This window comes from Atractosteus spatula, chromosome 14 (genome assembly GCF_055471065.1).
Source record: "Atractosteus spatula isolate fAtrSpa1 chromosome 14, fAtrSpa1.hap1, whole genome shotgun sequence".
Taxonomy (NCBI): Eukaryota; Metazoa; Chordata; class Actinopteri; order Semionotiformes; family Lepisosteidae; genus Atractosteus; species Atractosteus spatula.
The window spans coordinates 43,566,228-43,593,725 of NC_142719.1; the positions used below are offsets into that span (position 1 = coordinate 43,566,228).

The 27,498-nt window shown below is 43.9% G+C and overlaps 1 protein-coding gene across 1 annotated transcript in view; it reads right to left on the reverse strand.

The window, feature by feature from the left end:
- Positions 1-27,498, reverse strand: part of LOC148821426 (protein phosphatase 3 catalytic subunit alpha-like) — a 111,033-nt gene that overhangs the window by 57,544 nt on the left and 25,991 nt on the right. The window lies entirely within an intron of this gene.

Genomic DNA, 27,498 nt, shown 5'->3' on the forward strand with positions numbered 1-27,498 from the left:
AGGATCAGTCCCTGCTGAAAGCTGGTGGAACCGAGGCAGCCAGCAGTCCAGTCCCACCCCCCACCACCCTCATCCCAATCGGAATGAAGGCGGACGTCCAGGAAGAATGCCATCTGATTGCGTTGCAGAAACTTTGCAGTTTGCAGACTGTCCAAGACATTCTTGCTTAGCCAGGGGGGGGGATTACTAACACTTTGACCACAGTCTAGAATAGTCTGGGAGTCACCTTTCCAGCACTGTTTACGGTTGCTTCCGGTTAGAGACTGCAGTGCTGACAAAACCATGCGAGCCATGGTGAACCCAAGCCTTCTCTCTTTCCCGATGCCGACAGTGCCGGCTTTGGTGCCACGCTGGCAGGAAATGATTGGACACAGCCGAGACAAACCCAGTCAGCCGTCTCTTTTTGTGGGTCTTCCAACTCTCCGTATTAAGGCCTGGCCAGCGTGTTGCTTTGGATGGGAATAAGTTCAATGTTCACATTATAAATCATTGAGAGCTAAATTATGATTCTAACAACATGTTTGACAAAGTTTAGATCATAATATTATTAAAAATGTACTTGTGTTCAAGAATAGGAATGTTGAACGCTATATTTTAAATAGTGGTAGAGAGTAGATGTATTTTAACGCTGATGTTATTACTATCATACTATAGTAAATGAACGATCAGCCGTGTGAATCAAGGCAGAGTGATTCATGTTTGTCATTACTCTTGTTGGTTTACTATGCATGGTTTGTTGTACTAATAAAATGTTATTTTGTGAATCCGAGTGAAGACAATGTATTCCTTTTTGTTTTTTCTGATTGATTCCTTGTATCCGTAAAAGCACTATTGTAATTTACTGTTGGAATTTCTAATATTTACAACAGATTGAAACCAATACGTATACATGCAATCTGTGAAGATGACACCAATGAGCACTGAACCTACACAGACACATGCTGACTGTGATGCTTGATTACTCTTCCTTATATAACACAACTCAACAATGCACAGAAGTCACATATGTGACCCTGTTACACTGTTGTCGTGTTAATTAGAAATTAATAAAAGTGACCCTGGTGCAGTTCAGTGTGGAGCTTTCAATCTCCACAGGTTCTTGGCTTTAGATAAGTACTGTAGCCACGGTTTCTCATTTAAACCAGTAGACAGACCGCTGTAGGTAAAACCCTGCACTCCCCCCGTAGAAAGAAAAACTACACTGAAGTGTCTTAATGCAGTATATTTATTTTCTACTGATAATTAACTGCTGTTCTTGCATAATATCCTTGAAACACGCAATGCAAAGGTATAACAGAATATAAAACACATTTTGGCAGTATGAAATAATAAATATTAATATTTAAACTGCTTTCCCCTCTTTCTTTTCAAGATTTTTGTCTGCATTGATTATGGTTGAGTTTTTTCATCCAGGCAATCAATCAGTTACAGAGGGAAAAGGTCCTGTTTTGGTAGACAAGCTGCATCCTCAAACTGGCCCAGATTCCCACCTTGTCTCAACCCAGACAAACATCTGGTTCTCGAACTGTGATGTCATTCCAGATGTTTCCTCTCATGTGGAGGACTTGTTCCGTCTTTCCAATCGGGCTTCTGAGAGCCCTCCCTGCCCGGAGGGGAAGCTGCCCCAGAGTGCGACAGGAGAGAGACCACACTGCTGTCATAGCCAAGGGCCAAACTCACGAGAGGAAGAGTTCCCGGCCAGGCAAGAATTCGTAAGGGTTTCCAAAAAACTGAAATTGCTAATGTGTAACTGTAAAAGGCAGAGATGATGGCCAGCAGTTTCACCTGGTCTGTCACAGTCTTGCCAGACAGTCACCCCCTTTGAGAACTGCATGGCTGGGGCTCTGTTTTCGTTCAGTCTGTGCTCCAAATGGTTTCATTGGACTGATTTGTTACATTACTTTACTGGTGCGAGCTCAGAGACTGTGGACTGCGGAAAGCCCTCTATCTGACCCACCCGCAGACTGCGAATCCCCTTGAGCAGGGCTGCACGCACTCTTTTTACAAGCTCGTCTGCCCCTCTCAGCGTCTTGTGGACAGCTGCTCAAACAGGTTTGGTTGGAAGAGTATTTGCAACTGACCACTATGATGACACCCCATACAGACATTAAATCTCTTCTGCACATACGACCAAATAAATTAATAATTAATAAATTAATTTAAATTAAATTCCAAACAGCAAACGGATAAAACAACAATTGTCCTCTGACTCAGCAGTGAGATCCCTTTAGCAGTTCTGCACTTAACAGGAACAAACCAACAGGTCCTTTAGTGTGTTTCATTTTCAGTAAAGTGGAGGGAGTAGTTTCTTACTCTCTTTATTGTAACAGCCCGTCATAAGACTCAAGATATCACTGTTCCTTAATTGCTTCTAGCAAAATCAAAGATCCATTTCAGGTCCTGCCTGTTCTCCCCTGACGGTAATGGGTTCAGCACTCAACAGAGAGCCAGTGAGGGATCAGGCCCAACAGTACGGGCTGTATCACTGCTTCTTGATCCAGATCTGCCACCTCTTTTTGCAGGGCTGTCTAAGATTACTCACTTCTGCAGTACGGCCTGAAAAGAGCCGTCACTTCATTCTGTTACTCCAAAGAACCCTTTTATTTTTTCTTGAGGGTAAAATGGCACTAAAGGAAATCTTTTTTGTTTGGCATGCATATGTGTGCTTCTCGCATTTGGCAAAATGTGTAAAATACGATTCAGAACTAGAGCTGTAAGAGCAGCTTGAGCTGTAATAGCAGAGGTCCCTGGGCACAGTGTTTCTGGGGAGCTATACTGTATCCCGACAGGAAGGAGGCGCAGTCTAGGCGTCGAGAGTTGGAGGAGCAGCAGGCAGGACAGATCCAGTGATGTCACTCTAGCAGCGTCGAATTGTCAGGAGTCTTGGATAGAGGGTAAATGCCCGGACACATATCACACCTCCCATGTAACGAGCAACTTGTTACATTTACACTGTTGTGCAAGCCTTCGACAGTACAGACAATCAGCTGTTACTATATATGAGCATCACCAACTGATTCCAAGCCTCTATTAGAGCTTTCTACTCTTGTAACAGCTTTGACTCTTAATAACTAACAAGCCTGTCCTTTAGCATCTTTAATTCACATTGAGCAGAGTCTTCAAAAACACAATCACAGCAAGTCAAGGTCAATCGATCAGACCTAATTGACTTACTGTCAGGTGTTCCAGCTCATTAACATCATTTGCTGTTCTCTACGCACCAATAAAGCTATAAAAGGTGACTTTTTGTGACTACACAAGGTGAATTTTTGACTACACAAACTAATCATTAGGTTAAAATTAAATTTTAATTGCAGTGGAAGATCATAAAGTTTAAAAGGACAAAACAATGAGAAATGCCTAAGACGTTGCACAATGTAGAATTGTGGAGTCACTGAAAAGTTTTCTTGGTAGTTTTTTAACACCTCTGGAAGAAAGTGTTTCACAATGTGTTTTGCTCACATTTCAATAAGATTTGGCAGCTATTCTGCTTCTGTCTCCAGATCTCCACATTTCCGAGATCATCCCACTCTTGTAATTTCTGCTCTACTCCAGTCTAACTAAAGGACATCATTGATCTATTTATTGATATTGACATACTTGTTCCAAGTATCCCCTCCTCACCTAAGGCCTAAATCAGGCGATATTTAACACAGTCCTAAACTAGTCTTCAGCACATTTACTTTCCCTCAGCTTATTGTCCATGATTTAAAACGCATACAAGCGGAAGTCAAAAAACGTGTTTCTGTCGTGGAAACAGAATCAGGGCGGCATGGCGCTGCAACATCTCAGTGCTTCCAGGCGCCGAGGTGCTGTCTGCATGGAGTTTGCGTGTTCTCCCTGTGTTCACATGGGTTTCCTCCGGGTGCTCCAGTTTCCCTCCACCCTCCCTCCTGTCCAAAGACATGCTGGTGGGGACTGGCCCTGGTGTAAGTGTGTGTCCGTGTCCGCCCTGAGATGGACTGTCCAGGGTTACCCTGCCTTGTGCCCGTTACTTGCCCAGATAGGCACCGGCTCCCCAGAGACCGTGAATTGGATAACGCTGTTAGAAAAGGGATGGAACCACGGATGAAACAGAATTACAAGGAAAGTGAAGGATTACAATTACAAGGAAAGTTTTTTTTGTGACTGATGCCTTGGCAACACTGTCAGACTCCCTCTGGTCTTTTGAAATACACAGCAGACTTTGCTGAGGAAGCTGAAAGCAGGGCACTGTGACACAACTGAACAGGTACTGTAAGTGTGTGTGCGTGTGTGCGTGTGTGCGTGTGTGCGTGCTGTCCGCTCGCTCTGCTTGTTATACAGGTAAATTAGGCATTCTGGGCCCACAGGAGTGATAAACATTCCCCACTTCAAAGTACACGTGGGTATAAATGAGAAACACTTCACAATATTGCAGCAGCCTTTCAAACATCAACATTTTCTGCCACTATGGCGTGGCCTGTGGGCCTCCATGCTGTAAGGAAGAATATTTTCATGAGTGCTGAGAGAAGATTGAGTATCTGTGATACCAGTTCCTGACTACTTGAACTACCATACTGTACAGCATGTGCTATTTTACTTGTCACACAATATGGCGAATCTCTTTGCAGTTGTACATAAATCCCACAAACCAAGCCCATTATAACATTTCTAATCTTTTGAGTGTAGCATATTAGTCTAACAGTGTATCAGGTAAGATTACATTTTCAAACAAAACTATAGGCATATAATGTGAGATCAGTGTTATATACTCACATTTCCTCTATTTCCAACATTGTTATAGTCATTTAGTCAAATATATCATTTTATTTAGGGAGAATTGTTTTGCAAATTAAATTTAAAAAAATGAAAACATAATGCTAACACACTGGGATGTGACTGTAATTATTTGATCCACAATGTGGATCAGCAGGAATCAGTGTGGATGGCTGAAGCAGAGCCAATGGGAGTGGAGAAACGAGACCGGAAATCACGATTCGGCTCTTTCCCACTTGCAAGATCAGGAGGGTTGCCTGGCAACAGCTCACACTTCCAGCCTGAAATGGAGACAAGAGCCAAGGGATGTCTTACACTCCTCTCTTTTCTTAAGAGGAGGTTATTTAAACCTATTAATGCAGTTTAGATCTGATCAGGCAAATATTACATACCTTTCTGAGAAGGATTATAACAGTTTAAATGGCCATTCTTATACAGTATATTTTGGATTGTGGCGATAGTCCCATGAACCTGAATTGTTAATCCATTTAAGCATCAGGTCTTTTTAAATTTATGAAGCACTTAAGGATTTAAATGGAATAATCTACAGAAAATTCCATAATATTGCAGTAATGTTTGAATTTGATTACCTGATCATCTAAGCAAAACAAATGTAGTAAGTGGCTTTCCAAGTGAATTTGCAGGCTTTTGCTTTTTTTACGTGTGGAAGAAAAAAAGGCCCTGTGAGGTTTTGTACTGTACTTCCCAGGACTGCTTCTCACACCAGCAGGTCAGCGTGAGAGAGGCCCACTGGAATTTCATTGTGGGACTCAGAAAGAGAACAAGCAGTTTGATCTGTCCCAGACCCCCCTGCACCCCAAAAACAGAATTCCGAAAGTAACCCAAAACCTGCCCCGGGATTCTTAACAGGTCTCCTGGACAGAGGCAGTCTGGCTGGGATCTCTTTCAGGTTTGTTTGGCTTCGCCGATGACGGTCCAGACTACTCTACGGGTCCTGTGTACAATTCCAGCGCTCTTTTAAACTCGTGTGCCATCTCTCTCCAACCAGGTATACTGTACCCCACCGTCTGGAAGTGTCATACAGAGTACTAGTCAAAACGGCACAGTCGTCACAGTTAAAAGCAAACGTTGCGTTTGCGGTGGTATTATCAGCGGAGGAGCGCTGTGGACAACATCAGCCCTCCCTTGAGATTTATTCCGCTGAATCGCCCACTGTATTCTCTCTAGCGACTGCTGTGCCGAGCAGCTTGCAGGCAGAGACAGTGGAGCACTGCTGCTTCAGAACACAGCATCCTGCACAACACACACTCGGGCTGCGTCCCGAAGGGTGCGGTGCTCCTTGGGCGTTTTATTATTCTGTTGACACTGGGCAATTCTTTTATTCATTTCCACTGATTTAAAATAAAAAAAACAAACTTGCTGTCTTTTATCACTGCCCACACATGCCATTCGCTTATTCCCTTCCACCCCCAGCAAGGTTTCATTCCAATTTCATCAAGGTCCCTGCTCAGCTGTGACTCATCTTCTTCCTCCGTTTCCGCACTGAGACACAGGCGACTCCAGAGAACTAACCCCCAAACTGCCAGCACAGCGCAGCATCAGGAATACTGATACAGTGGGTCTGGGGACTCACTGCAGCCCTCTGGAAAAACTCCATATGCTTTCCTATGAAGCCACGGATACATGCTGGAGAGAACGTGGGAAATGTCATGGTTCATTTGATTCACAGGTCACTGTCCTTAAATACAGACCCACGGTGTTACACTGCTGGTTTGCAACAAGCCTGAGGATAGTGCTAACACAGTGCATGTTGCATAATGAAAGATTAAGACATTAAAATGCAGACTGCTTTCAACACGCTACAAAAACAGCACGTTCTGCCCTGCAATCAAGAGAGGAATGCATGCACGGTCCATGGAAGGCAAGAACACAAAGCACTGTGGAAAACGAAGGGAAGAAGGCTGAGCTATTTAAAAGCACCTGGCATCTTCCGAGTTATAGAGAAAATTAAAAAATCTAAAGAAGGTTCAACTTTGTGAACTTCTAATGATATTCTAGTTAAAATGGGAAAAACATTTCAACATTTAAATATAAAAAAGTAAATCAGAGCAACTGTTTCTTAGTTTGTCTCTCCAAGAGCCTGAGCTGCCTTGTCTATTGAACTGGATGCTGTATTCACAGGGCATGCTCTGTCTTGGCAGGCCTTGTCCCAGATTCAATGGGAATGCTATACTGCCTGTATAGGTGATGCAAAGATAAAGGGTGCTTTAAAGTTAGGTGGTCTATACACACAACTGTAGGGTGACACAGCTCCCCACTTGAACTTCACAAAAGCTGTGACAGTGTGAAAATGAGCTCTGACACAAAGTATTGGAGGCTGTTCCCCAAGAGCCCTTTCCCATGACCCATTTGCAGTACACACTGTGAATCACAACACTGACGACACCGACATCACAGCTGTCCACTGGAGTTTATGAACCAGGACCTTAGCTCGCACCATCTGGTGGACGCTGGGGGTATTGCTGTCTTCCTGTAAAGTATATTGGATTTCCAAAGTCCTGAATTTGATGCAGGATTCAAGTTCAAGTTTAAGTTTATTATCATTATACTCATACAGAGGTGTATGGTATAACAAAATGCGATTTAGCTAGCTCTCAGAAGATAAGTAGTACAAAAAACAATACAATTGTATAAGAAAAGAAAGACAGACAACAGGCAGTGTGCAAAACAACAACAGATGTGCAAAAATCATGCATCAACAGAAATAAATAAAGGATAGAAAATTATGAGGAGTGAGCTTTTTGACATGTGAGGTAGAGGTAGATTTCAACGTGTGTTTGAGTTTTTGGTAAGAAAGAAGGCACTGTGAGGTTCAGATCATAGGTGAGAGAGGCTGGGAGTTTAATAGATCGATAGTACGGGGGTAAAAACTGTCTCCGAGTCTGGTAGTCCGGGCCCGGATGCTCCGATACTGTTTTGCAGATGGTAGAGGGTCAAACAGTCTGTAGCTGGGGTGTATGGGGTCTTTGATGATGCTAAGAGCTTTCCTCAAGCACCGTCTGTCATAAATGTCCTGTATGGATGGGAGGGCAACCCCAGTGATGGACTGGGCAGTTTTCACCACCCGCTGTAGGGCTTTGCAGTCAGCAATACTGCAGCTGCCATACCACACTGTGATGCAACCTGTCAGTGTGCTTTCTGTAGTGCATCTGTAAAAGTTAGTGAGGATCTGGGGACATATCGTAGCCTTCTTCAACCGTCTTAAGAAGTACAGGTGCTGTTGTGCTTTCTTGATCAGACAGGTGGCGTTGAGAGACCATGTGAGGTCCTCGGTGATACAGACACCAAGGAATTTGAAGTTACTGACCCTTGATTGAGAAGAAAAGAGTAGTGGACTGGCTTTAGACAGAAACACCATACAGTATTTGCAATAATTAAAGTTCAGTGATAGATTGAAGTGTAAATGCACAAAGAGTTTTAACCTTTCTTGTACTCAAATATTTTCTTGCAGTAAAGGTCCATTAAGATATGTATTCATAGGGAACTGGGGCTTAAAGAAATGTCCAACACTGACAGTCTAAAAGAACTGGACCTTGTTTGTCTTGAGCAGAGGAGATTACAAAGGCTTACGATCCAAATAAACCTCAAAAGGCACCAACATCGTCTGCACTGACAGTGGACGTCCTCAGAATCACTGGTGGAACATAAGTGTGGAAGTGCATTTAAAACTGAGAACAGGAGGCACTTCTTTACTCAAAGGGCTGCGGGAGTAGAGAACAAGCTGCCTTGTCATACTGCTGAAGCCGACACCCTGTTTTCTATCAGGAAACAGGCCAGACGAGCAACATGCCCACCTCTCATTCTTAACCTTTCTTAAGTTCTTATGAAACTTTCCAAATTCTGTTATGGCATCAATGGAAGATCTGCACATGTACACAATCGGTAAGTGAAGTAGAATATAATGTTTAAGTTGGAAAAAGCACATCAGTACCAATTTGTTAATAAAGGTAAACAGATTTGTTGCTGTCTCTTCCCTTTTTTCTCTGAAATTCAATCGTCAAGCTCATACTGTAATACTGAGCACAACAAGACAATTGTGACAGAAAGCAGAAAATGCTTCCAAAGGGGCAAATCGTCATGATCTCTAAGCCAGCCAAACCTCTAAATAATAAATGTTCTGCTTCAGGGGGGAAAGAAAACTCATCTTCTAGCTTGAATCACCAGCTCGGGTTGACATGGAGTTCTCATTGTAAAACTCTGGAGTAAACACGCCCAATTAAACAGGAGGTGCTGAACCTGTATGTGATTGTCTCGCTCTCTCTGTGAATTTTTAATTGCTGCCATTATGCCATTCCTTCAACTTCCTCCAGTTTCATTACTGGTTTTGCAATTTCCAGGTTTAGAAAGTATTTTTACTGAAGTGTATCTCTCTGTGAATAATGTGTTTCACATACTGTAGCAGCCCTTGAAACAAACATCAGATAAGGCATTATCTCAAAGACAATGAGACCCAGCATAGCTCAAAGCAGCTCAAAGTAAGCTTTTTTCAGAAGTATATTTCCAATCTAGAACATGTGAATAAATGTTTCTGTCTTGTATACAGGGCTTCGCAGTGGTGTATCCGGCCTCGCTCCCACACAAGGGTGGCCCGGCACTAATGCAGTGCTGCTCTTGTGGGCTCAGGAGATCAGAACAGCATCAACCTTGCAGCTGCACCATGCAAGTGTCTCCAAAGCCTGGTCTCTCTATGCACCTGCAGGCTGTGGAGCAATGATCAAACGGAGATCGCGTACACGGACGTGCTCCTGCACTCACTGGATTATGTGGACAACTGGCAAACAGGCTTGCAGGTGATTTCTCGTGTGTAAACCGGCCTATACTAATTACTACTTCGTTTCACGAGCAGAATTAATCCATCAGATCATGTTGCACAATCAAGTCCGCGCACGGTCTAGCTCGCCTCAGACATTCTGATTTCAACGGGATTACTTGGCATTACTCGTATCTGACTGAATTCCAGCTGTGTCCCATTTCTCCTTTTGTGTAGTGAAACATTTATAACGTGCTGTGTTCTTACAGGGAACAACCCGGATAAATGTTTTTAAAAAGGTCAGAAATAAAAAGAAAAATACTGTAGCGCTCTCGGGTTCATGCAGGTATGTGCCCTCACCGCTGCCGCCTCAGGTCAGCCCCCCACCGCTGGGGACTCGAACCCGGGCCTCCATCGTCACTCAACAGGGACCCAGCCAGTTGAGCTAAAGGGAAATCTCCCGTCAGCCTGGTGGCTGTGGTCCCTGCTATTCACAGGGAAGGGCAGTGACATCACCGCGCTGGTAAGCCAGCTCGAACAGCCTGCAATGGCAGCCATCTGCGTTACAATACGAAGGCAGGAAACAGTTTCCTTACAGAGAAAGTTTCTCAGCAGACTGACACATGTCTGCTGTTTTAACGTCTCCTGCAGCAAGACGATGTGTGCTGATTATGAAGGTGAACGCACTGTTGAGGGCTTCAGACTGTACCTGCGCTAATAAACTTCGTTAGTAAGCAGTGAATATTAATCTACAGTATAATGATGTTTTGAGAGAGGAAAGAGGGACCAAGAAATGTAGTCAAGAAATGAAAAGGATGAAGTCCTGTTAGCCTAATTAGTCTGAAAGCGCCTGATATACTAGTTTCTTTACAGTAACATATTTCAACCCTTTTTTTCATATTTCAAAAATGGCAATTACCTTTGCCGTTTGCAGTGTGAGGTGACCAAACCAACCCTATTTAAAGCCAAAACTAATGGAATTGAACTTTGCTCAGTCCTGAACATGTAGAGGGAGTTTGGTGTATTATCATGAGTCAAAAACACATGCAGCTGTACTGAGGTTCGGAGTTGCCTGAACGAAAGCGATTGGGGTGAGAATCACAAAGGATTGTGGGACTGGGAGGCTTGAAAAGTGAACAAAAACAGTAAGTACCTCTGACACGCGTCTTGTTAAATGTACAGTCCTGAATCAGTACATTCAAGCTGTACTCAAGTACTCAAGCTGCTGTCTATCTGACATGAGTGAAACCCGTCCTTCTGTCCTCTCGCAGTCCTTGATGAGAACAATGTGCCTGCATATCTGATGTTTCATCTTACTGTAGACAAGTGTCAGCAATACGAGGGCAGCCTCAGGATCACACCCCTGTCTCCCGGAGCCAGAGCGGCCATGTTGAGCACGGTTGCCATGGAGACCTGATAAAAGGGTAATTCTATGCTGAAAAGACGTCGTCGTAGTGGTTTCTCTGTTCAGTGAGGAATTAACCTGCACTCATTCCCTTGCTGCTAACGCACGCTGACACAGCGCCCTGCTCGGGCCCATTCAATGAGTATCCTGTATGTAGGTTTAAAATTTTTAGGATGTAAATGCTAAAAAAAGCAAACATTTTGGGTAGCAACAGCACTGTTTCTGTAGACGTAGCACAGTGGAGTAAGCAGGGGCCAATACAGGCTCAGTTTCACAAGCAGAGGGTCTTTTCAAGCATTGTTAACACTCCTGTAAGCTCTTTTCAATAAACACTTTTATATTTAGTTTTTACAATTAAATAGTAACATTTGTAGAGTGAAATGTAACATCTCTATATTTCTAGGACCATGCAGGAATTATATCATTAAGCTCTACGCAAAGGTTACTTGTACTAACTCTAAATTAAATAAAATAAACATTTTAAGCCAGCGTTGTTATAATAAGGGTATTATCCGATCATAGAACAAATACAAATGAGAGTGTTCTTCTTTGATGTGATGTTTCAAATATTGTGTTCAGAATTATAGTAATTTTGTAAATTCCTCCAAGACCGATGAACTAAAAAACAATATTCTCATCCAACACTGTCCGTGTCCTAACCCCCCACCTGGTGAGGATGAAGGGTAACCAGTAGCTCTCGCATTCTTCATCATCAAGGGTGAAAACATATGTTGCACTTAAGTGTTTCACTATGCACATACAATATCAAGACCCCTTAAGGGTGTGTCAGATGCCAGAACAGACAGTTTGACAGGTTTCAGCTGGACCTTTCTAAAGAGCCTTCATCAGCACAGCCAGCATTCTTGTCACATCAGAGGAGCAAAGCCCACGATGGCAAGTGGCCCATGTGGATTCAGTCCATCTAGTGTATCCAAGTATCTCACCGAGTTGTTTCTTGAAAGAAAACAGTGTAATAACTGAGTAGCTTATTCCAGCCTCCCACAGCCCTTTCTGTAAAGACCTGTCCACATGTACTTCGCATTTTTAAATGTACTTTCCCTTAATTTCTACCTGTGCCCTCGGGTTCACATTTCTGAGAAAGTCCATTGGCTTTGGCTGTCAGTGCCTCAGTGGAACACCTGAACACTTGAATCGAGTCCCACGCAGTCTGTTCTGTGCAGGACAGTGTAGGACATCACGCAGTCTCTGGACTGATTCCAGTGCAGCAGTACCTATTGGTATTGTATTGTGGTGATCACAATTGTACACATATTCTGAATGAAATCTTACTAACGAAGAGCCAAAGAAAGGTTATAAACGACATGAGGCCATTCAGCTCATCTAGTTGAAAATCACTGGTATTGTGCAATTTTAACATGCCTTCCCTTGGCTTTTAATCCTACTCTTCGAAGTACATATTTCAACCTGTCAGTATGGGACGATCCTTTGAGCCCGCAGAGCATAGAAAGAGGAAAAGCTGGAGCAGCTCTAAGCCAACTGATCTTGGCAAATGTCAATCTCATTTCAGACTCACTTTTAAAAAACATAATACCTGACATGCCATTAAATTTAATCTCGAATAAAATTGAGGTGGGAAGATAGAGCTTTTGCTTTCCTGCAGGGACAGCTTATTCTTGGTTTTTCCCTGTTCCACTAAGCTCCAAAGGATTCTGGAGGAACAACTCAGGGTTCAGCCCCCTTGGTGGACTCTTCTATTCCATAAGCCAGTAGAGCCTGACATTGCTGCAGACAAGCAGCTGATATGCTAAGCCCAGAGCTGGGATAGCCTCCGTTTTTAATAATGCAACTGCACAGGCCTGCCTCAGGACACATTCACCTGCCTGATGGCTGTCTTTAGTATTCATTTCACAGTGTTTCATTTCCTAAGTGACTGAAGTAATGTGGCACCTACAGAACAGTTCTATTTATCAGAAACGCAGTTCACTTTTAACCTTTCACCGATTTCTCCTAAATTTCTTGAGCACTCGTATCTCCAATGCCGACACCATCACAAGCGCTTTGGGGGACTGCATTGGTCGCAAAGAGGCATCGGAAACAGCGTCACAGATGATCTGTCATGGGTTAACGCAAAAGTGACTATGGCCCCGTAATCTATCGATCTAATAGGTGTGACTGGTCAGCTCATACAAACAGGGTCAAGCCCAGGACAGCACTGGCACATCTGTTCAAACCTAACCTGCGTGTCTATGGGAGACTGAGAAAACTGGGGCACCTGAGAAACACTCGCATGGACACAACACACAGACTCCACACAGAGGGCCCTCCAGCCCAGAATCAAACCCAGGGCTGTGAGGCTACCTGCCACACTGGTGTGCCACACAGCTCAGCAAAAATAAATACCAGAGACGGGTGAAACACTTCTCAAAGGGAACAGCACAACAGGTGCTCGGGTCATCTCCGCATCAACCTGAAGAATTCAGCGACAAATTCTCAACTGAGGCCTGAAGGGCTCTCTTTAAATCCTGCACCCGCTGCCTCTGCTCAGGCAGTTTTTACCATTTTAATGGAACTGTTGTTTTAACTTGTGTCAATAACGATCTCATAACATTTTGTAGTATATTACACACGGTTCGAGATATAAAGGCTCATAGACAGCATTAGTCACAGATTTAAAGGAACACGTTGACATAGACAAGGTAAAGGGACTCCAGACATTCTGAAAGGACGTGATACAAGTATTACTGTATTGATCCTGATCCCAGCTTTACAACCTTGACAGAGGTTCAAGCACTGCAGGGAGCACTGCAGAGAAGAGCATTCAGGACTAGGAAATAAGAGCCATTTCATTCCTCTGAGCCCCCTTCGCTCCTTGAACTAACAAACTGGACACCTGGACCTGGCTGAGATCTACCCACGGCACAGGCGCAAGGGCTAAACCAAGTGTGAGAACATGACCCATGTGACTGGCCTCCGGCACGTCTGCGCTCCACAGCGCAGGGGGCAGACCACGCTGTAGCTGCTGTTGCCTAGCAACAATGCCAGGCTGCTGGAGGGGAGCCACGAGCTCCGCACATCAGCTCTGGTGATACATGGGCTTTGCCCCCTTCGCCCCCCTCCTCCCCTCCACTTGCATCACACACAGCCAGAGTCCTGCCACTCGCTCGCCTGTGACATCGCAGGCCCCCTCGCCCATAGAAGAAAAACAGCTCTCGGCCGGCCTGACACGCAGAGCAGAGAACGCAGCTTGTGTGGATGATGATCAGTCCTGAAACTGCACTCAAATAAATTCTAGAAACCGCTAAAGACTGAAAGAAAAGGATATCTGACTACAGTGTGAATCCCTTTCTTCTCGGCGCTGTCTTTAGTATCAGGGGTTGGGGTATCTCTGGCTCCTGCAGGGAAAGCCCTGATAGGAAAGTTATTGGAAGAGATTTGTCACTCATTTGTTCCCTGATAAACCTTCAGAGGTTATAACAGCCACTGGGACTGAACTGACACATCAGTGTTGCACCTCACAGTGCTTGCTGCTGCACTGGACTGCTGTACTGTCACACTTTAACAGCTGCGGTGCAAAGGTGGGATTCCGAAATCTTGCATGTCAATCTGCTCCTTTTAAATAACAGAACTCAGGCAGCACCGTGGGAAACAAAAGCAGCACCAAAATCCAGGAAATACAAAAACCGTATTGCTCTGAACGCATCTCAGTACGTGATTGGTGCACTCACAGTTTCACCTCATAGCTTCACAAACAGCCCCTTAAGGGATCCGTCCTGTGGAAGGGCGATTTGGACTGGGAGGCCACTCCCAGGCCTCGGACCGACAGAGCAGACAGCACACAGGATGCTAACACCCAGGAAAGCAATTTAAAACATCAGCGCTGGAAGCACCCTGCTGCAGGCCAAGTGCCTCCTGGAAATGTTGAGATCACCTGCAGCAGTCTGACCTCTGGACTGCAGTCGTGCTCCTCTGCTTGTGCTCTGCAGCTGGAGGACACAGAGCAGCAGATGGACAGGACACCTGTCGAAGCTGGCAAGCAGGGGCAGGCTGCTCGGCACGTCTGGGTCATTTCACTGCTGCTAGGTGAAAGATCCAAAGATCTCATTCAGCAGTTTTGGGAAGCTGTTAGCACCTCTTGAATGTGAAACAGATCTATACCATGTACAATAACATATGTATCAAAATACACGTTGGAAATCCGTCCATTTTTTGGTAATAAAAATGACGTATCGTCCAATGACTGTACAGCAATACTTGCCCCTGACAATCTGCCATCAGGCCACACGCTGAACTCTGCGTTTTCCTGAGCACAAACAGTTCGACCATTCCGCTCTGGCAGTACAGGCCCCGCCTGGCCCGATTTTTTCACAACTAGATTATTCCAAAACTGAAAAATTAACCACCTGTGCTTTAACAAAAGAGCAACTGGTGTCCCAGTTTAGAGAATGTGTTAGTGGTTTTTGCCCAGATATTAATCAATGTCACATGAATGGCACTGCTAAACTAGAAGACAAATTTCCCTGTAGAAAACATTTTTTCCCATTTCAGATCACCTGCCCCAGAAAGCTATCTGGACCATGAAGGGTATTTAGACTTGTACACAGATGATGCTGTAGTGACTGTTGATAAACGCTGTGTGAATGCCTAGTCTGATGCCAGGTACAGTATATCGTCAAGACATCACTGGCCTGAGGAGTCAGGTCAGCTGCTGCCTCAGGGACAGCTGTTGACACAAGGAGCTGTGGCACACGGAGCGAACTGCCTGTCTGTGTCGTGGATCCTGGCTCTCTACCACCCTGGAAAGAAGTGGTTTTGACAAGTTTCTCGGTGCAACAAACTACCTGCTGCCAGATGAGGACGATGGCTTTGTTGTGTGAACGTCTGGAGCTGTGAGTGGGGCCATGCCACTGCTGAAGGGAAGCGGTGAGCAGAGTGTGAGACTCGGGTGCGAGCGCCTCGTCTTTCAGGGAAGCCTTAAGACAGTGCACATGTCAGGAGCTGCAAAACGCTCTCGCTCCATCGACTTGAAGGGCTTTCTTAGAAGTCTGCCTTTTTCTCCTTCTGACAATGTTTCTGTGAAACCTGGAGAGCTGCTACAAGCTACCAAGGAGTACAAAGCACTAGATTTTTAACTAGAACAGAACAAAAACTGTTTCTTATTTAAGATAGATAGATAGATAGATGATAGATAGATACTTTATTGATCCCGTGAGGGAAATTGCAGTGCAACAGCAGCTTAACACACACAACACAGCCACAGTGTAACGAATTATATAATAATAGTACAATACATACAATACAATACAAGAGTTACTCACAGTCCGGACGCACAAGAACAAACTAGAACAGAACAGTACACAGAAAATCGTATCACACTCATATCACACATATGAATATAAATATAGATGTAACTATAGATATAAATATAAATGTATTGCACAGGTCCCTGGCATATATTGCACAAAAAGTGGTTGTAAACGGGAAAAAGAAAAAGAAAAAGAAAGAGAACAGATGTAGCAGTAGATGTGTAGATGCGTTTAGTCCAGAAACAGGTCACTGTCGAAATAAAAAACGGGGTTATTAAAACCCCGTTCCAAACGTATCACCCTTTAATGTAATCATATGGTACTGTACATATACAGTGCATAGCAAGGCTCTCTTAGTATTTCAGTAAAACCTGAAACAATAGCTGAAATAACATCGCTGTTTTTTATTCATAATGAGCTCAGTAGTTCCCTGGTTTATGTTGTATAATCTGGAGCAATGTAAGCCCTACCGTAAAGTTCTCCACTACATATTTACAGACCAATTTCTCAGTACAAAGTCTTCGACTCTCCTCATTGTTTCCCGCTCATTCACTGTAAGAAAGACCAACTTATCAAGCAGGAGCTAACAGAGTCTATGAGAGCATTGCTGTTGCCTGCCCACCTGCGTGTACGTACGCTCATCACTCGCTCCTCCCTGTGAGGATAACGGAGACAGGACCAGCACACAGGCACAGGTAGCAAAGCCCTAGCTCAGATCACCTGCAGGTATAGGATACCTGGGTATGGCCACTCAGCACACCTGTGACAGTGTGTCCTCTGTCTGCAGGGTTGCTTTGTCACAGCTGTACCATCACCTCCCCGGAGGTGGTGAATAGGAACAATGCCTAACAGCTCCCTTGAGATATTGCAGGAATAAAATATGCTTAGAAAGAAACTGATCTGCTTGAATTATAGTTGAAATAAAGCCTACAGTTAATATATTCCTGACCGATGTAACCATCTTTTTAAAGTGTAAACTCACACCATTCAAGTAGCAGCACTTGCAAAGCATTTAAGGCCTAATTAAGGGCACCACATGAAAACCCCTCAGTAAAGCGCTTGGTTACTTGACATTCTAGAGTTTATCTGTTGCCAAAAATCTTTCGTCACCATTGACATGGAAAACTGAAGACGCCCACGCTTGCTGAATGCAGTAAACACAATATGGGTCGAGGTTTTGAATAAGAGGCTCCTGTGGCAGATTCCTAGCTAATTCAGAGTAATTAAAATGATATAGTGTGAACAGAGTTCACATAAAGAGCAAGATCAATGTGGGTCTGTGTGACCATACAGCAATGCATTTTCTTTCCATTTAGAAATAATCCAGGAAGGATGTTCCTTACTCTGTCACTTGGCTCTTCTTGACCTCGATGATGCAACAGGTCACAAAATAATTAAACTAACCTTTCACAACATATGAATGCAGCAGACCTTTCCAAAAAAAATGGCAGTACGTTGCAATACTAAATGATTTATTTTAACGAGAAAAGAAAAGTGGTTTCAGCTGATGCCCAGTACAGTCCTATTGCTTTGCTGGGGATCTTCAGTCTTGTGTGCGAGGTCCCTTGGCATCACAAAAGACACTTCAGTTTCATTAGCATTTCACTGTCCGGCTGCTTTCACATTACCAGTTACGTCCATAACGAGAGCTCATGGTTTTGTTGCAACTGAATCACAAGAAATGTTTTATTTCTTAGCATTTTAAAAATGCATATACAATACATTCGGTGTCAGTGTATTATAAATGTAAAGTACTGTATCGCTGCAAGTATGCTGACATGATAATGCTTCTAAAAACTCTTGGGCTCAGCCACTACTAAAGCCCCCTTCACTCATTCAGCTGCAGGTGGCTCTACCTGGCTCATCTGTGAATCACTGTCTCAGCCGTTGGCAGTGCGCCACCTGTCATTTTCCAGGAGACAGCAGGTGGTACGAGGGAAAAGCGCAGATACAAATGAAACCGAGAAGAAACAAGAATAAATGCAACAGCTTAGGAGTAGCATACCCAGAAGAAACCTAGAAGAAAAATGGTGTGATAGGACTTCTGCACCATACACTGAACCGGCCCCATTGCATTATTCCTCTCCCTCTTCTGTGGAATCCAAAGGGTGGAATACTGTACTTTCTGCACTGTCTGGAATTCAGCACTTGTCTCAGGTGTGCTGAGGCACAGGGCTTAGACATCACACCAGTAAGCGAGAGTTCAGAATTCAAAACCTCTGCAGAAACTCACAACCCTCCTCCCCTTGTACTAGGACTCTTGAAGTCAGGCCACAGTGAAAGGATGTGCAGAAATGTTGTTAAAAAGTCCGACTTTTACTCCAGAAAAGCAGAAAGGCTATGTTACCTTCATGTGAGGATTGGAGAAGCCTAGTGATAGAGGGCAACTATGAAAGGTCATAGAGATCTAGTGTTGTCAATGTAATGATCTAGTGTTGGGCGTTACATACAGGAAAACAACACTTGCAGTAAAACACAATTAAATGTCTACCACAAGCATCCTAAACAGAAAAAAACATTTCTGAGCCATCAAAAATACAATGAATTGACTTCAATGCAGGATAAGGTAACTTTCCAGGCTATTAATGAGAAAGTAGCTGAATTGGTGCGAACAATAAGGGCTCGTTTCCAGCGTGCTCTCATTTACAGATTGTGCAGGCAGGGGTGATGCTGCCCACAAGGCTGTTAGCTACAGGAGTCCGGGTTTCCTCCACCTCTCATAACACCACCTTTAGTGAAACGGAATGAAGCCTTAATTATCGTTGCTTGTTTGGTTTTCCTGCTGGTAAATCCCACGCAGGGAAAAGGTGTGTGGAGATTTTTTTCTATTTGTCAATCAGCAGTTTTTGATTACCTGTTCCAGACTGTAAAAGTGATTTAAAAAACACCTGATGCATCAGCCCAGTTAAATCATTACTAGAACAAACAACAAAATGACACTTGTACAACTAAGAATCATGTGGAAAACACGGTAAACCGAGTTATCTTAGCAACCTTTTAAGACACCTCCAGCAGGTGATTTCTCCCAGTCCTGTTCCACGCTACCAGCAGTGGATGCAAAGCACAGAGTTCGTGTCTGAACACATGAAACTACCCAAAGGGCCAGCACAGGTCAAAGGAAAAGAATACAACACACAAAAACTTTTTTTAAAAGCTTTTTCTTGAACTTGAATGCTGATGAGTTCAACCAGATAAATAACAAGAGTGACATTGATTCACAACATTCCTGGGCTGAGACTACTCTGTGGGCGACTTGCTGTTGCTGTCAGCCCACAGAGCTGAACACAGCTTCACAGAATCATCACTGAGGATCTGCAGACTAGAGGGGCTCTGAAACAATAACCCAAGACAGAGAATACAAAAGCTTGAAACAGAGATGAAATAAATAAGTCTGCTACTATCAACTACAAACTGAAAAACTGTGCAGGGAAAAGACGTGCTTGCTTCTCTGTAGAGAGGCCCTCCAGCTGACAGTCAGTGACGTTCATGTTCTTTGTGCTTAGTCCTGCGATCTTCTAGTGGTCAGGCAGTGGCAACAATGAGCCACAAAGAGGCTGGCTGTGTAATATAGGGGTCTGGGTGTGAAATATAGGGGCTAGGGGGCTGAGTGCAGCAACTGGAATGAGGCACCTCATGCGAGGGCACAATAGCAGCACCCTTCCCAGGATCCCATCAGGAGTCCCAACCTCTGCTCCCCACTGCAGTCAAATCAGATCAAGGATATCCCAAACCCAGCTGCCTAACCAGCTAAGCTGCTGTGTTACACAATATACCATTATGTTATTACTGGAAAGCTTGCGTGTTTCCAGTAATAACGTGCAAATATAGATGGAGAAGAACTAATGTTCCCTGGCAAGAGTTGGCTGAGATGTGTATATTACAATATAGTCATATTTTTGTAGGAATTTGTGGATGGGGCAAAGTTCTGCCCCAAAACAAATAGTCATAAGCCCATCAATGTAGCACCATGTACAGTAGGTAAAAAAAGTTTCTATATGTTTTGTTGCCAGCAGGTACGATTCCCATCAGCGTTACTGCTTTCTCACTGACCTCACCAGCTGCTGTTTAATCTACTGTACCTTCTATACATGTCAAAGACAAATTACAAATTACTCTGACACTATGTGGGGAAAATCAACATAAATACTGAAGTTCAAGTATGGAGCTACAGTACATCAGCATGCGTAGGCTGCAATGGAACAAATAAAGGTTTATTCCAGCTGAAAAGAGAAGAAAAGAAACAATGTTTTTCAGCTGTGGAGCCTTCTTCAGTTGATGAAGGCTCCACAGCTGAAATGCTGCGTTTCTTTTCTTCTCTTCTCATTAATAAATACCGTGTCACTTATCCCACATCTGCAATAATCACATCCTGTCAATTAAAGCGAGAGCAGATCAAAAGTGCTGAGGTGCCAATGCAGGCAACAAACAAGCAGCTCGTAGCGTTTGGAGGGGTGCACCCCCAGACTTCCCCCGGGGTCCCCCCGGTACAGCCCTGCCCATCCTCGCATTTCCATTTTTAATGACGACATGACAGGTTTTAACGGGTGCATTTTTGTTTTTTGATCGGTCCTAACCATTTCTTTGTCTTGACAATATAGGTTTGCACGTGGGTACGTCTCAACAGAGCCCATAAGGGATGAGCATCCTGTGTCGTTGCCCCTAAGAAAGACACGTACACAGCCTGAGGCCCTGACCTGAGCCCTCGTCGCCCTGGAGGGGTACCCGCCTGCGTTTCTCCATCAGTTACTAGACTTGCTGCAGGCTGAAGATGGTGAATTCACGCCCGAGCGATGCAACACATACCTGGAACAGAGCAAATACCTCGTGCTGGCCGTCACTGCAGCCCGTGGTGTCGGGGTGTCGGGGGAAGATTCCCCTTCCGTGACGCACAGAGACACGAGGTGCCCTTTAGAAGGGGGCTTGTGTGGACCACAGGCTGGTGCTTTGCTTTGCCGAGGGGCGCTGCTGGTCTGGGCCCTGCAGGAGCCCGCTGGCCCGTGAGGCGCTCCACGGCTTGGCCAGGCAGTGTGTGGAGCTCCTCTGCCGCCCGCTGCCCCCCTGTAGACCTCGGGAGAGCTTCCTTGCGCAAGAGGGCTCAGTGCCCTCGAGCTGCTGCAAACAACACTTAAATAATTCAGCGCCACGCGAGAGCATATCAAAAATGTAGAGGCGGAACGCACAGTGTGCCGTCTCTGACGGCTCTACAGTGATTCAAGTTTTAATGAAGATTACTGTATGTGTTTTTCTTCCGGTTCTGGCTGCCTTTATTTTAAGGCAGACTTGTCTGCCTCGTCTTGTGCAGCAAAAGTAACAGTCCGTGCTAACGACTTCATTTACTTCAAAAAATAGATGTTTTCCGGCGTGTCGAGGGTGTGAGCATGACTGCTGAGGGGTAGCTGCATATCTCTCTTCCGACAGCACACCGAGCTAATATATAGTCGGTCATTTTTGCCCAGGAAAGTTCACTATGACTTGAGAATGAAGTGGAGAAAGGCTGATACTGGTCTTCAAAAAATGACACATATTTGATTTCTATGACACGGTGCTAGGCTTTTTCTAAAGCCTCAAAATGCACGAATGAAATTCCACCCCACGAGAGCCCATCGGAAACAGCAAGGCCAGTTGCCACAGGCAGGGCGGACTCTGCAGCTCCCCGCTCTGTACTGCTCGTGTGTGGCACTGGCCACCTTGCACCCTCCTGGGAGAGGGTGACTGGATGGAGAAACGTCTCCTGCTTCTCCGCGTCTTTTTGGAGCGAAAGGAGAGAGAAAGGGTCAATCCTGAAACTCCAAATCCCTTTAGAGTAAAATACAAAACTGTTGCAAACGCAATTTCTACATAAAGCGCCAGAGTACACAGGACACTGCGTTCCATGTACAGACACGACAGGCTTAGGGAGTCATTCATTCAACATAAGAACTGTTCCAATGGGCTCCTCCATCTCTTTTAATAGCTAATTAAGGCAACATTCAACAACAAGCCTGGGCAGCTTGTTACAAACTCCCACAGCCCTCTGCATAAAATGCAGAGTACCATTATAAAACTATTTCAGTTCTAGCTATGTAATGTATCTGCTGTATGTTGGTTGAGTGGAGTATTCTAATTAAATCTGAGAGCACTTTTTCATTTCTGTCGGTGACGTACAGTAGGTGCAAGACTGAAACAGTTCAGGTTGTTGACAGGAGAAAAGGGAGTGTACCTGTATCAAATCTCTCAACTCACTTCTGTCGGCCCATACTTCTCTATTTTAGATTTAGAGCCCAGGAGCAATGTCACATAACGGGTACGTTTTACACGACAAGCCTTTTTCTAAATGCACACTGCAGAGGTCACAGGTCACAGGCGAGTTATTTCACCAATGTTCTGAGCCGACACTGGGGCTCCCATGCTAAGGTAGGTTAGAAATTTAATTTGCTAATTTAATCTAGTAGAATAAAACAGCAGGAAAAGAATGATGATTTCAATTATGAAGAAATGAAGCATTTCCCCTTTTGTTCCTTTCAGCAAGAAAGTTTGGTTCAGACAAACAGAAGAATACAAACAAAAAGCTTGTCTTCAGTCGAAAAGAAAAATAAAGAAATGGAGTTACACGAGCTTGGTATTATTTCCCTAAACAGGGACATCCAAATCTAATCCTTTTATACAGGCTTTTCCCCAAGAGGCATCTCTAACATATGGACCAAAAACACAATGACCTTATGACGTTTGCGAGACTGGATTTCAGAACTACTAACCCTATGTTGTGGTTCTTGTGCAAAATAACACCTTTTTAGGGTCTGATGAAGTCATTTTCCTTGATAAACAAAATCGAGGAAGCATATCTTCGGCCTTTCCCTCTCACCTTCAAGTACTACAGAGATCTAATCTCCCTGACCCTCCCCAATATCTGTCTCGGAGTGTAAAATTCCCAGAAACCTGCCTTTCTCACCCTGCCCACCTCTTTGCATCTGCCACATCTACAGACATGGCAGCAAGACACACCAGTGGACGGTGTGCCCTCCAGAAGGGCTCCTATAAAGCTGCTTCTTCCCCTTTTGAAGCAGCTACTGTTTGGAGTGTTGAAACACACAACATGCTCTGCCCCCGGGCTGCTAGTTGCCGGCTGTGCTCACAGAGAGCACGACTCGTAATTGCCAGTTGATTCATAGACTTGTCAAAAGCCTATGCTAAGAGCTGCTGCTTGACTACATCAAAAATCATGATTACTGTCATCGGACGCCTGCATGACTATTATCTTGTCTTTAAAAGTACACTGGATGTGCATTTAATCACTGACAACTAGGCTCTCAGAACCTGAGCTTCATTTGTAGGGGCAGGTTTTACAATACAGCACAGAGTTTCAACCATGAAAACAATGAAGAATTGTTTCACATTCATTGTCAACCCACAGATCATGGCATGCAGAACTAAGACACTCGTGAGCTAGCACACAGTGCACAGTGGACAGAGATGTACAGTACAGTTCACTTCCAGAATAGGGCAGGCCAAGAAGCAGCTTGCAAACTACATTTCTGCAGCTTTTACAGGCATCAGACTAGCAATTCTGATTACCTGAAATTCATTAAGTGTCACACAGCTGGCCAGTGCACATCTGGGCCGTGACTCCACATTCACAAAAAGGCACGGTCCTCGGGAACTGTGCCACTCGTAGCCTGAACCACAGCTGGGACCACTCCGAAACACAGAGGTTTTAATAAGAATATCAAAGGACAAAATGACTTATTTTCAATTGCAATTAATGCCATTTACAGTCAACGGATTTCAAATCACACTAAAAGGAAACACTTGGTTTCCTTGCAAAAATAATGAACGTTTTTCCAGAGAAGAAATACATTTTACAGAAGAGATTGGTCTACTGGAAACAGGATTTCGAAGATCGACTACATAGGGTGCCGTCAGACAGAAAAAACCTTTAAAGCAAGACTCTGTAAAAGTCTGTAAAACTCTGCGTGGATAGAGGGGGTACAGCCAGCTTGAAAACTCAGACTGTTCTTCTTTTAGCTCCAGGCCTCAAGAATCTGGGAGTGGGTTTGTAACAGCAAGATCCATTACACACCACCTCGTGAGAGCCACCCGAGGCTGAATCCGAACACAGGCCACGGGCTGGGGTTGGTGGAGCACAGCAGGTCAAGTCTAGACTCTACAGCACAGCTTCCTCTGGCCATCAGCCAGTCAACTGAGACAATAAAGGAAGCTAAGAGCCAAGCAGAGCAGCAGAGCAGTCTGGCACACACATCAGTTTCAGCTTCAATTAGGAAATGTTCATCTGCATCTGCCCTGATAATGAACTAGGCAGAAACACACAGGCTAAAATTTAAAGGTGCTTAGAGTTAATATTACCATTGCAAAACACATAAGCTTTACAGGGAAATGTACAAATATAACAAAAGTTAACAAACTTTGACTATGTTACTCACTAGTATATCAGTATTTTTGTGTATTATGTTACTAGTACTAGCATTGCAGTATATCTAGTATTTAGAACACTGACATGAGAACCTAAGAACTAACATGGATATAAATCAGGAAGAGCAGTGACCCTAATACAGGTCCCAGGGGTACTCCAGTAATTACACCGCCCCCCAGAGCTTTCACCTCTTACATGAACTATTTCTTCTCTGTTCATTAACCAGGTCTCAATTCAAATGCATGCATTTCCTTGAATTCCTATCATTTGCAATTTGAGAATTAATTTCAGTGAGGAACTTTATCAAAAGCTTATTGAAAATCTAAATTTATTACACCATTTGTCTGGTCTGTATTCATTATAGCTGCTATTTGTTAAAAAAAAAACTGTAACGCGAGTTAACGAAGACCCTGTTATTGTACAGATAATCCTCTAGTTTAGATCTACTTTACTTCCATTTCCTCACATGTAATTCAATAAAAATTGTCTATAATTATTTGGATCTCCTATATCCCTCTTTTATGGATGGGCGCTACATAAGCACTTTTAAAGTCTATGAGTAGTACCTTTGCTCTGCATGACTGTTGGAAGAATTTGTTCACAGCCTGTGAATAACATCTCTGCTTTCCTTAAGGACAGTTAAGGAAGAACACCACCAGGCCCTGGAGATTTGTTTCAAGCGCCAGAAACACTTCCGCCGAGGCTAATATTATTTAATATAAGACTTGACACACACTCGTATTCATTCAGTACATCAGTTGTTTCCTTGATGTAGAAGGTAGATTTGCTACGTAGCGATAATAATGAGCAGTGCTCCAACAAACTTGGGCAAACAGTGTGAAACCCAACAAGAGGCTGAATAAACTCACTTAAACAGTAAGTTTGCGATCAGTGTCAAAGCACTATCTCTCGCAGCCTCATCCTGGCACTGGTGCGGACGACGGAGACAGCTGTGCTGAAGGTGAGAAACGCCAGGCAGTGGTCAGCGAGCAGCTCGCTCTTCGCCATGCTCCTGGCTGCCAGACCTGAACCCCTTACTGCGGCTGGGGAAGACACCCCGAGGAGGTCTCACTTCCCCGGAGAAGAGCCACGCTTTCTCCCCCACATGCTGGCAGCCACAGGTCCTGCTCAGCTCTGCTCACTTGCAGTGCTGCTCTCAGAACCACTGCAGAGCTGTTGTTTTGTAACCTTGCTGCTTTGCTGTAATGAAACTCTCTCTGAATATGACTTCAAATGCGAAACACCGTCCATGTGATATTCAGGACATTTTAGATTTTGACACAGAACTAGTGTGACAAAATTAAAGTGAAGATTAATTTACCATTCTTGCAACTAATGGTTTTAACCCTAATGGGTGGAAAGTGTAATGAATTTGGAATATGGTCACAGAGAATAGAAAATAAATATTATCCTTCCATCCACACATATACAGTAGCAACCCAGGTCCAGAATTGAATAGAATTTATACAGCAGCAATGCTACCAAATAGCAGCAATGCTACCCAATGTGTCAATAGCGCATAGCCCAATAACAATTATTATTAAAAGATAAAAGAAACTATACATTATTCTTGCAATAAGAGGTACTATTGCAACTACTTCCAACAGTAAACTGGAAGTTCAAATTGCAACCGTTAATGGTAGCTGAATTGGTATGAGTGGTTAAGAATGTTAAGAGTGGTTAAGAATATTAATATTTAAGAGTAGTTCTGTGTAGTTGAGAAAACCAAGTACTTACAAGAACCAGTCATTTTCATGTTTTTTTCATGTTGTTTTTGTGTTGTGATGTAAAAACAAGCAGAAATCCACAGCTTTCAGTTTTGCAAATGTTTCCAGTACCTAATGGTTTGTTACTAATTTAGATGCAAACATTTGTATTAGACAACATATTAAAATCAAATACATCCACACCCTAATTTGTATTGTACATTGTCTTCTGTAATAGACACCTCCATTTGAAAGCTAAGGTGTCACGATCGGGATCCCTCCTCTTAAAGGGCGCGCCGACCCTTTCGTATTTTAGCTCATTATGTGCACCTGCTCCCTGTTTTGCGTCTCCTTATTTAAGTCTGGCGCTCTACCTATTCCTGTCTCAGCACTGGGAGATGGACGCCCGGAAGCCTGCCTACCAGCGGGTCCAGGAGAGACCCGGCGGCATAGGTTTCCTCACGGCGTCCTGACCGTTTGAGTTCGGGGCCTCGTAACTTTTTTAACTTCTTGTTCCTGTTCCGGATCCCGTTCCGGATTTTAATCCTAACTTGTTTTGGATGGATCCCCCGGTTTTGGATCCTGATCTGCGCCCCGGATTCCCCCTTGGACTGTTTGGACTCGTCTGCCTGCGCCACGCCCCCCCGACTACCGCATCACCGTCGTCACGCCCCCCGTCTGTCAACCCGTCCAATCCTGCTGTACCTCCCCAGATGTCCTTCTCCACTTACTTGCGGATTAGGGTCCTGAGCCACGCTTCGCGTTTAATAAGGCTCCTAAGAAACAACTACATTTAGTTACAATCATTTTGCTTTCCAAACAAATTCTCCACAAAACATCTACTTCTGTCAAAATCTGTAGTCAGAGTTGCTTGCCAAAACAAAGAAGCTTCTGAGAGTATTTCTATTTTAGGACATTATTATTTGACACTTTACAGCTATATTAAAAAAATGTATTTAAATTCAGGACAGGATTTAAACCCCCAAAATATTCATATTCTTGTACAATGCAAAAATGTACAGTGTATTAAATATTATATTTTTCAGTGCAACTGTAGTCCTAAAATCTGATTATCCTGAAGGAACAAAAGAACAGTAATACAGTAAGTATGTACTCATCAACAAAACCGTTCACTGCACATTGAATTCCCAAATGAGTAACAACAAATTCAAAGGATTTATTTTCAAGGCAAGAAAAAAATGTAAAAA